The sequence below is a fragment of the Canis lupus genome, chromosome 1 (genome assembly GCF_011100685.1).
Source record: "Canis lupus familiaris isolate Mischka breed German Shepherd chromosome 1, alternate assembly UU_Cfam_GSD_1.0, whole genome shotgun sequence".
In the NCBI taxonomy this organism is placed as follows: domain Eukaryota; kingdom Metazoa; phylum Chordata; class Mammalia; order Carnivora; family Canidae; genus Canis; species Canis lupus.
Window position 1 is genome coordinate 62,640,647 of NC_049222.1, and position 12,129 is coordinate 62,652,775.

The window sequence follows — 12,129 nt, forward strand, 5'->3', positions numbered from 1 at the left end:
TCCAACTTGATCATTGGGATAACATGGTTTCTTAGGCAACTTGATTATCAGGATTTTAAAACTTAATGATTCGTTATTCTAAATTTGCTATTTCTAGTCAAGTATGTTTTTTAAAAAGAGAAAAATCTCCACTTTAACTCTACTTTACTATTTCTTACATATATGCTAATGCTCACAGAGATTGGTAAGCAAACATGGATTTTCACAAGTTTTCCATTTTTATTTTTCATAAAGATAAAGCCACTCCGGCATCCCCAGATATTCAATACTAAACTAGCTGGGGGAGGATCTTCAACGCACAGTTATTGTAGATTAACTTAAATTACTCATAATGCTCTTTGACTGCAAGAGGCAGGCACTCAGTTTGAATTTAAGCAAAAAGAATTTATTGGGCACCTGGGTGGCTCAGTGATTGAGCATCTGCCTTTGGCTCAGGTCTTGATCCCGGGGTCCTGGGATCGACTCCCACATTAGGCTCCCTGCAGGGAGCCCTGCTTCTCCCTCTGCCTGTGTCTGCCTCTCTCTTTGTGTCTTTCATGAATAAATAAATAAAATCTTAGGAAAAAAAAAGAATTTATTGACTCATGTCCCAAAGTGTAACTTCTGAAACAAGAGATCCAGGGCCTTCAATGATGCTGTTGTTCTCTGTCTATATTTCTTAGCCCTTAGTGCCTGATGTATCAATGGTACATTGCCTCCTTGCCTCTGTCTCCCTTGATTTTTCACACTAGGACTAAACACGTGACTGACAAGAAAGCCACCAACAACCCCAGACTCCTAACTTGCACCTTAAACATCGCACCAGGGAAAGAGACTGGTGTTCCCCATTAGTTCCAGCAAATAATTTCTGGGATACTTTGGTCAGTCTGAGTGGAGATAAGCTCCTACCCTGAGCCTTTCAGCTTCTAGAAAGGAGACACCTGGATGGGCGATGACTGATACGGGTTTTCCCCACTGTGGCAAGAACAAAGAGGCAAACACCTTATTTTCCTGAGTGTTAGAAATATTTTGTGATACTGCACACATTTTTTAAAGAACACATGACCATGGTGGTAACAGTGGAAGCTAAGTGATGATTAGTATTCTCTTTGTACTGGTGTGCGAGGGAACATTTCCGTATTAGTTAGGAAAAAGAAATACATGTCTGTCTTTAGGGACCTGGTGCTCCTAAATGCAGTAGCATGACTTATAACCCCACATATCCTCTCTCATGACTAACACCACAGAAGACCCAGGGAATCATTCTTTATGTGTACCATCCCCTAAAGCGTACAGGAAATGAAGGACTTGATGTGTATCATCCCCTAGAGCATATAGGAAATGAAGGACTTGAAATGAAGGGCAGCTCTGCCCAGCAGCCATGAATGTTTGTGGGCTCTTTCCTTGCTACCGTCAGAGACCAACGAAGCTTCCAGGGCAAGGGAAGATTTGAGCAGGAGAAACATTTAAGCCAAGAGAAAAAAAACCCAAGTGACTGGTCAAATTTTTTTTCTCACAGGTTAGCAAGCATGCAGTAGATGGTTGCATGACAAAAACTATCATTTCCCATGATCCCAGACAGTACTATTGCTTCGTTTCATGCTGCGATTTGTGGTTCTAGGCTTAACCATGAATTGTAACAGCATTCACCACACTTGCACGTGGTGGAGGAGTATTTCATAGCCTTGTGGAAATGTGTGGAGGAGCCTCATTTGATACGGGATTGGGAAGCTCTGAATGGAGAGCGTTCACCCACGGGCCCCTTGTTGCAGTTATTTACCCAACAGAAAGCAGCTTAGTTTACTACCCCAGGAGGAGGAAGGGAAATTCCGCGCCTTGCCCAGCAACAACCCCGCCAATGAGGAACTGCTGCGTTTCAGCCAACAAGTTGCCACAATCTTGAACACTTGTCTGTCTCGTGCCAAACAGCCCCTCCTAACCCCCCTTCTTTTCCTCTGTAAAAGGAAGATCCTCTCCCTTGTTCTCTGGGCTTGCACAGTTCACCATAATTTGCAGGTCCCAAATTGCGATTCCTTAGTCCCTAATGAACTCACTTTGCTGGTAAAGTAACTGGCTGTTTTATTTTTAAGGTTGATAGTAGTAGGTGATTTATAGGACTTTTAGATACAACACACATCGTGGTGCCAACTCAATTAGATGGAAACCGAATGCTAGATTTCTGATTGGTTTAAACGTTATTGACAGACGTAGCAAGATTTATGTATACCATATGTTGGCAAACCAAACTTCAATTAAAAAAAAATATATATATATAAAGAATATTGAGACTTATAAAAAAAGATTTATATGAATTCTAAAACTTAAGATGTTTAACATTAGTTAATTATGTTTAATGTGCATTAGTTTTTTGGCATTGGTTTTATACTTTTAACAGATAATGTTGGACATTTCAGAAGACAAGTGCTTGAAAACAGAAATATTGTAATTTTTGCTTTTTGATGTACTTTTTAGTGAAACTGTTCAAGCTTTGTACATACTGAATATAATTACATATTTTCTTTTAATCCTTTAGAATAATTGCTTCCGATGGAACACAAAATAGGTGAAAAGTCTTGGTTACTACAACCTGTATTTTGCTTAAATGAAGGCAAGAAAATAGGTTTATGGAATAAGTATATAATAATTCATAAATTGTGCTTGTGTTTGTTACTCATTCATATGTTGGTAGCTCATTAACGGTGCAAACATGTCTAATAATAACTAAATTCTTTTCTTTTTGATATTTTGCCAACTGTCACCCTCATGAAATCATAGAACCTAAATTTGACAATATGTGGGCCTCTGTTTTTACTTTTACTTTGGGAGGATGAACACAGAAAAGAAGCTTGGTTTAAATCTGGGTGTTTGACAGAAATTTAAGGTGTTGATAAAAACAGCATTGAAATGATTTAGTCAAAAAAAAAAAAAAAAAGAAATGATTTAGTCTAGGACAAGGCCCATAAGGAGAGAAAAATGAAGTCACAAAGTGGCTGATAAATGAGAGAATAAGGAAATAATGAAAGATGAGGTTTATGCTGAAGAGGAAACATGGTGGCCTTTATCCTTTTTCTGGTTTGGGATTTTGTTTGTTTTGTGGTTTTTTTTTTTTTTTTTTTTTTTTTTTTTTTTTGGTGCCAACTATACTATTACTTTGATTTGCCATTATCTGTTATATATAATACCTCATAATTAAAAATTCACACCACACATCTTCTCAGTGGGCTTAAAGCTTTGTGTGAAAATGCAATTATATCATACATGTGTCCACACACATATATATGATTTTTCTGAGCAGTCTAGTCTACAAGGTATCCTAAAACTGATGTCAGTCAATTCTACTTAATTTAAATTAATGGAGGATTTTTATTTTTGACCTCTGTGTGCCTTCTTCATCTGCAAAGTGGGTTTCATAATGGTTCCTACATCATAGGATTGTTTGTGAGAATTAAATATGTCATATAAAAAAAACTATATCAAATAGTGGCTGGTCTGTAGAAAGCTCCATATCTTGGCTACTACTATTATGACCTCCACCTTCATCCTTGCTGGTAGCCATGCTTTCCAGGTGATGAAGGGGGCGGGGGGGGGGGTTCCCATGGGAGCGTAGCAGGGTGAGATACCTCTTGTCCCCAGTTTTCATCACAACGGATGGCAGTACCCTTGCTGAGAAGTCCTGTTCCTCTAAGGTTTCCACTCAGGTAACTACCACATCTTGGCTACAGGCCTTTCTGGTTTCCTTTCACACTTCGCTATTTCACACTTAGCTATCACACCTCAACTCAGCATATTTAGCTCAGGAAAGTTCTGGGTCAGACACACCTACTTAGATAATGCAAATGGCTACTCTATTTTAACACTCCGCTCTGCTTCTGCGTCAGAAGGACCCTAACGAAGCTTGCCCTCTCCTCTCCTCCACCTGAGAACTGAGGCAAAAACTCTGTCTTCAGATCCTTCCAAATATGGACAGGATTTCGTTCTGTGCTACACCTCAAGTCTCAGCCGTGGGGAAAGGGAGCTGGGCCTCCCCAGTGACTCCCTGGCTCCCAAGCTCTCTGGCTTCCCTGCTCAGCTCCCATTCTCTCTCTCTCTCTCTCTCTCTCTCTCTCTCTCTCATCCCTCTGCCTCTGCTCAGGTCATCTTTATCTCCTAAGGGCCTTATAGAATCTGAAATCCAGGGAAGACTGGCTGTTGTTTACACCTCTGTCTCCAAACCCAAATTCTTTGACTTCTATAACTAAATATCTACTGCCCACCCCAGGTCTTTCCACTACACCCCCATTCCCTGCTTCTCTCTGTGGAAAAATCTCCTCTCCTGTGACTTGGCTGAACTAGCAAGGTGATTTACTCATTCGATTGGGAGAAAGGCTAAGGAGTTGATGATCTACTTTTCAAAATACTCTATTTTGTTCTAGGAACTCTGTGTTCTGAGAAAGAAAATTGACTTCTCATTGAGGTGGGTTTGTCCCTGTCTGCAGTCTCAAAAAAAAAAAAAAAAAAATGGGGACATGGTTTTTCCATACAAGAGCTATTTCACAAGAGGAGTGACTTCCTCATCAGGCAATGAATCCCATGGGCATTCTGGCTGACATTTCCTCCCCGGCCTCCACGGTTAAGCCCAAATAGTGGCTTCCCTCCGTGAGCAACCTCCTTGCCAGGCACTTTAAAGGGGAATTTCCTCCTTCCAGTGCCAGCCTCAGCCACTCCCGTCCCCCTTTGGCCTCCTCGGAGGACAGTGATCATGACACAGGCTGAAGTTGTCCTTCATGAATCAGCTCAGAAGTGAAGAGCTGGCTCTGCTGATAGCGAGGGTGCTTTGTACACTTTGCTTAAGCCTCAGACACTTTTGAAAGTGAAAGGGGACACCGGCTCTAATTGCACCAGGACAGTAGGTCTGAGCTGGATTAGTGTCTCTCCCTTCCAGTAAACCAAGCCTCTAGGGCACTCAGAGTTCACGAGGCCTCCAGTCTCCCCAGCAGGGTTCTCGCCCCCTCCACTCCCTCCACGCGGGGACAGGCTAGTCTTTGCCACCAGTGTTCAGGTCCAGAAAACGTTGGTCGAGCTTCGAGCTTCGGCGGCATAGGGTCAGGGGTCCCTCTCTGATTTGTTGAGTCTCCTTCCTAAGCCTGTGTGGTCTTTGTGTCTTTGTTGTTTATAGCTATGGTTTCTGAGTGTGAGCTAAGAACAAAATGCCATTTTTGCTTTTCCTAACGGCAAAGAAAAAGAGAAGAGCCTCCTCCGGACAAATAAATCCTTAGCAGGTGTCCCATGACAGTTCTTTCTCTGGGACTAAGTGGTTCTCTCTGGCTTTACAGGGGAGTCCAAACTCCTCTCCCCGAGCCAGGTCTGTCTCCTGACACCTACCCCCAAGCTACTGCTTGATGGCACATCTGCAAGGTACCTGGAGCTCTGTGTCTTGCTATGCTTTCATAGATAGGTTTGGCTCTAATATAGAGTAATGGGCTCTAATATAATGTTCACTCTTTCCTAGGTATTTTCCAGGGCTTTAGAAGATTGAATTTCTGTAGCAATTCAGAAGACTGTTGCCTCTTGTTTCTTTCCTTGCATAGATTCCCATACACCTTCCTAGAACATTTGAAGGATTCAGTAACTTGTTCACACTCAGAGGTTTATCCAAAATTAGTTTGACTTGGAGGTGGCCTCATTCTTACCCACCCATTCATTCCATCTCCCACCTCAAGAGGATCTGGTTCTGTCCTGCATGTATTTGGCAATACGTATCATGGGTGCATACATAACAAGACTCAGGTGCATAAGAAAAGCAACTTCACTTTTCTAAATTCAAACATAGCTTCAAACAGGAATTCCACAAAGCGCATCAAACCCTGATAATCTCAATTCACTCAAGGTTCAGTCTTAATTGATGAATACATCCTCTTTCTCAGAGGAAAATCATGCAAGTGTCTTCTCATCTTCTCCCATCCAACCCACTGGATTCCCTGCCTCAGTGTCCACATGCCCTGCCTTCTATTTCAGCGAGAGAACTACCCCCCCACCAAGGCCATTCCTTCACTGCACTGTAGTTCTCAGATGCGTCTACCCTCTCAAGGGCTTCTCCCCAGGGACTCTACCACTTTTCTTATTTCTCCCAGAGACCTTCAAAGAATTCAAAAGTTCAGCCTTTTTCAACTGAAAAGTGTTAGTTTTTTTTCTTTTTTTGGCTTTCCCCTTCCCTGTTCATCAGTGGTGACAATAGGTGCCTCGAAGTCTAGCTTCAAGCAGTGGCTCCAGCCAAAAGTCTTGTACTCTTTCTGGACACTGCCCTTGCTCTCATGTGGGACAGGGAGCATCAGCACCAGATGCAGGGGGGATGAGTGCCAATGTCCAAAGACGACTGAGACCAAGACCCTGTGATACCACCTTCATGCCACTTCCTTCCTCGCCCCTATCCTCTGGCACATCCATTCCATCCCGTCTTCTCTTCGGATCTTGGGTGAAACCTCATAGGGAAAGTAGAAGAGGGAATCCTTGAACTGGCTTAGTGTAGACCTAAAATGCCTTAATAATCACAGATTCTAATGAATTTGGAGAAGACTACAAAGTTTTCTGCACTTAGGTAAAAACGGGAAGTTGAGTTAGTAATCAAGTTCAGCTATAGGAAAAGAAAGACATAAGTTATTATTATTTCTAGTTCTAGACTACAAATTCATACCTGCTCTCTTTGAGGGTTCTCTCTCTTTATGTGACTTGTGGACTCTCTTTCCCAATTGGTCCCTCAAGGAAGGTATGTGAATCCCAGTGAGTCTGCAAGATGATTAAGATTCCAGAAAAAATTATTAGTACTCTTATTTATATTTCATTTTATATAAAATGAGATTTGCATGAATCTTTACTTCTTTATATGTGGATTGATACGGGCCCTTCACACGGGTATAATGTCAGTCACTTGTCATGAGATGTCCTGAGGGAAGGGTGCATGTGGTAGTCTAGTGGTAGTACCATTTTTCATTGCATCTCAGATTACTGTAAATTACTGGCTTGAATGTGGACCCACTTAAGTGGATTCTCAAACAATAGTATCTAGTTTTATTTAAACTAAACATTACAAAATGATTGGGAAAGTGTCTACAAAAATACTGAAGATTTAAGACAATGATAATAATGTACAACATTATAACAAAAGAAATGAGTGCTGATAATGTGTTCTATTCCTCATGCAAGTTTTTCTAAGCCACAGTCTAAGATATGAATTGGGAGCACGTAAATTATTTTAACAAAAAACTTGGCTTGAAAAGTTCACAACTGCAAGAAGACCACTTGAAATGTGAATTTATATTCATTATTACTGAAGAGGACCCTCACCCTTGAGCGTATATTTGGCCTCAAAATAGTAGCTAATGGTAATATGAAGCCATCTACAATTATCAAGACAGTATACAAAAATGCTATTTATTTTGTTTCATCCCCTTCTCTTCAGTTCAAATTTTTATGTAAAATCCTATATTAGCATGGCATCAATTATGAATAAATTAATAAATTATATATGAGAAGGACAAACATTTTTTAATGATGGGGTGAAAAGTAAAAAATATTTTGAGACCATTGCTCAACAGGACAGCAATGAACAGGACTGCTTCTAAATCTTATAAATGGTAGAGCTCATGGTACTTTGAGAAGTTTCTTAAGCTCCCTTGGGACCAACATCATATTTTGTTTTCTACTTGGGTTTTTCCTTTATAAAGTTCTGAAGCAGGGCCATTAGCATCACATACTCCGAATGAGTCTTACACCTTTCCATTCACTCATTCATTCAAACATATTAATTAAGCTCATCCTATTCATATAGTGTAACAGGACAGAGTCCAGAAGTTCTTCCTAAAAAAATCTCCAAATCAAGTAACCAGAATTCTTGGCAACAATTCCAAATTGTATTTAGCTGCCATCTTTCCCCACAGGGTGTCTGCCAACTATGCAAATCAAATTATAGGAAGAGGTTTGGCATTGCTCAAGCTAAAAATCTAGACATGCAAATTAATTCTAGTTCATCCCTAGGTCAAAAAATGATTTCAAACAAAGGGCTATTTTTCTTTCTTCTCTCTTCCTATTTTTCTCCTTTCAATGTGTTAAAATAATGTCACACGTGGCCAGAAGCATCCACTGTTGATCCAGGGTAAGCAGAGAATACAGGCTATGATAATAGCTAACATCCATTGAGTATGTCCTAAGCACTTTATTTTGTATTAATTCATTTAATCCTTACAAGGACCATTTAACTATGACTCTGCTCATTTTAAAGAGAAACTGAAGCACAGAGCAATTAACTGATTTAGTTAATTTTCTGTATAGTAAGGAGTAGAGGCAGGACTTTGCCTCTGACAGTCTGGCCAAAGAGCACATGATCTGAATCATTGTGCAATGACACTACGTCTAGCCCACTTATGGTTCATTGGACAGATGTCAATTTTTTCTTTCTCTTTTTTAAACATTTTTTAAAAAGATTTATCTAAAAAAAAAAAAAGATTTATTTATTTATTTATTTATTTATTTATTTATTTATTTATGGGGGGAGCACTTGTAGAGGGTGGAAGGAGGGGCAAAGGGAGAGAGAGAATTTCAAGCAGACTTGCTGCTGAGCTTGGAGCCCAACATGGGCCTCAGTATCATGACCCTGAGAACATGACGTGAGCTGAAATCAAGAGCTGGACCCTTAACTGACTCAGGAGCCCTTTTTTTTTAACTTTATTCAGATATAATTCAAATGCAGCAAATGTACCCATTAAAGTGTACAGTTTGATAATTTTCTCAAATGTATATACCCCAGTATCCAACAGACTAAGATGGAGTATATTTTCATCATCTTAGGTTTCATTACTTCCTCAGGCCCCTTTGCAAGAAATAATAATTGAAAGTTTCATCTTTATAAAATGTCCCTCTTTATCCCTAGTAAGTTTTCTTGTCCTGTTCTACTATTTTGTCTCATAATAACACAATCACTTCAGCTTTCTTAGATTAGTATTTGCATGATATCTTTTCTATTGCTTTTAACATATGTGACTATTTATTTATTTAATTTATTGTGACTTTATATTTAAAATAAACATTCTTGTACAAAGTACATGGGGGAAAAGATCTGTATATATATTTAATTCTATCGTGTCACTCTTTGTTTTCTATTTGTCCAGTCCCATTTGTTCTTTGTTACTTTTCTTCCTCTGCATCGGCCTTTTTTTGGGTTAATTGAAAATTTTTTTGGCATTTAATTTTTATAGCCACATTTAGCTTCTTAGGTATAATTCATTTTATTTTTAACTGTAAAAATATGGCTGAGAAATAGTTTCACATTAATTATTAAATTGGTCAATTGAATAGCTAGCTTTTTTAAGTGGCTCTTTTTGAAAACAATAAATATCTTAATTTGTTATGACATTCTGATTTTATTTAAATAGTCACTCTCTTGTTACACTGTTTTATTATGTATTGTTATATCTTCTTTATATTATTTTGAGTCACATATAATGCTATTATATATTTTATATATACATAGTTATATATATATTATATGTTATTATATCCAAAATGGATAAAATGAAAGTCACAAAATGTAAGAAATGAGAAAACGGAGGTTTTTGAGGAATGAGTCAGTAAATGTGGCTTCTTCAATGCACTACTTGTTTCAAAACTGATATGAACAATAAAGTGAGTCTTTGTTGGGCATTTTCCTTGATGATGACTAGGAATATTTTCTTAGCTATAAATACTTGAGCGATAACAGTGAGTTGAGCATGTATCTATCTCTATAATAACTTAAAAATGACTGTTTTCACTTTTTTGAGGTGATTAGCATATAGTTCCTCATTAAGTAAATAATCAAAATTTTAATAAAACTTGTTTTGAAACCAAATTTATGAGATTTCTGGGTTAAAGTTAGCTTTATTTACCAGAGAAACTCAAACACAGCTATTTAGTTCCTTTTCCCTTCCCCCAATTCTATCTGGGTGAGTGTATGAGGCTTATATACAGTGATTATTAACATAAATAGGTCCAAGATCTTTTAACTTCTCTGACAGGGTTTCCATGAAGTTAAATTTTCAAACAGATCAACATAATGTAGAAGTACCAAAGAATCCTAGGACATTTAAGAAATAAATGATGATGATCTAGAGTGACATCATCATTTCTAGACCAAGATTCAGTTGGTAAAATGGTTAGGTAATTTATCTAAGGAAAAGTGTCCAGAGAGTCAGTGGAAGAAACCCTGTGTTTTGAGCCTGGACTGTAATCTTTCAAAGTCAAAACAAGAAAATCTTCTCATAATAGGATCTTAATATAGGGCAACCAAAGATTATTATATTAATTTATTTAAGTACTGAATTTGAATAGATTTAAGATTAAAAGTGCTAATCCCTGGGTTATGGAGTTTTGCTTCATTTTGTCTTTGTTTTTACTATTTGTTCTATTGAAAGCTGTCTTGAAAGGAGTGAAAAGATTGAGGACACAGACTATATGTGGAAAGTAAACATTTTACTGAAAGAAGTGTCACACTTTTGGAAAAATGAAGCTAAAACCTATGGTCTCTACATGGAAAGACTGCATAGGATAATGATTCAATCCTTACTTGACAAAATTTATAAATTTTAACTCAATTCTGATCTATTAAAATTTTGAAAAGGAGATGTTCAAAGAAGCAGAAAGAATATCCTCTCCAAAAGGATTCCCAAGAAATCTTGAACCAAAGCATTACATCAATCTTTTATGTCCCATCACCCCTTTGATAAAAACTGCATGCTGACTCTTGACATTGAGTCAAAACAATGAATATTTTGTACATGCTTTTTTTTTTTTTTACCTGAGCACATCTTCCTTTCCCACACCCAACAGTTTCCCTTTAGAGAAGGGATGAATGTATGTATCTTTCCTATGAGTTGCAAGCCATTTCCTTAAAGCGTTTGCCATTGTTCCAAATTGGGATTTGATCTTGAGGATTCTGAAATACGTTTGGATAGCAATTCTTGATTTTGTCCCAGGGGCAGACGCAAGTCAACTAGGCTGTCAAGGTGGATGTATGCCATCAGAATTTACTAATTTATAAGAGAAATAAAATTATAAACTGGAGTCTCAAGTCCATTGCCTAATATAATCTCTTCCTGCAGACAAGCAACACATGAAAATGGTATAATAAGAATGCCTGTTGATTGATTTTTCAAAGAGAACATGTCTTCTACATTCACATATAATGAAAGCAGAGTTGAATCCCAGCAGAGTTGAATTCCCAGTTGAATCCCAGTTTTCAAACACTCTGTGACATTACTCTGTATTTATTTGGTATGTAAATGCTACAATGGAAGACTATGGTCAGCCATACCTCTTATAACATTTTCTGCATCTTTTCCTCAGATTGAATGTCTATTGTTTTTCCCCCTTATTTTTATATTTACTTATTTGAATTATATTTGATGAAAAAATATTGTTAGAGTTAGAGTTTGGGTTCTATTTTCATTTATTATATCAAGTGATGTGGTATTTTAATCTAAATACTGATGCGTGTAGTCAGGTATCGAAGGTTTTCCTCAATTATGATTTTGTTTATTCCATTTGTTTTGATGTCTATCTTAGTAATATCTGTAATAATTAGGTTGCATTTTCATTCTCTTCATATCTAACATTTCACCTTCACCATTCACAATGTCTCCCTGCATTCTGGACATTCTCTTCAAACAATATTATTCTATTTATTATTATCTTCTTGGTTGATATAATACCTTCTATTTAGTTATTAATTTCCTTAAGTCTTTTGATCACATTCAGCTTTGTTTGAACCTCAGTCTTTTCGTGGTGGTTTTCATGAGGCTACCTTTTTTATTTCAATCTGTTCTCTTCTTAAGGTTTCTTGCTCCTGTCTTAGAGAAGCCACTGCTACCTATTGATATGCCAGAAATATTTTTGTGTTTTTTTATTCTGTTTGTTTTGATAAATCATTTTTCAAGGATATACTCTTGTTCTCTGTCATCAGAATAATGACTACTCTTTTGTAGATATGCCGACAGATTTCATGCTTCGTTTGATTTTTACCTTCTGGTTTTTCTCTTTAAATAGAAAGAAATAATCATGCAGACTTGGCATTTGTTACAAACACTAAGAGTAGTGGTTTGGGTTTGTTTTTTTAAACTAGTCTTGCTAACCAGATAGTAGCTG

The 12,129-nt window shown here is 37.7% G+C and overlaps 1 long non-coding RNA gene across 2 annotated transcripts in view; it reads right to left on the reverse strand.

The window, feature by feature from the left end:
* The window catches only part of LOC111096205, a 29,048-nt gene that overhangs the window by 2,594 nt on the left and 14,325 nt on the right, over window positions 1-12,129 (reverse strand). For both annotated transcript variants that reach the window (XR_005353864.1, XR_005353863.1), the window contains one exon: window positions 6,650-6,741. This is a non-coding gene — a long non-coding RNA (uncharacterized LOC111096205). The remainder of the gene's footprint in view (window positions 1-6,649; window positions 6,742-12,129) is intronic.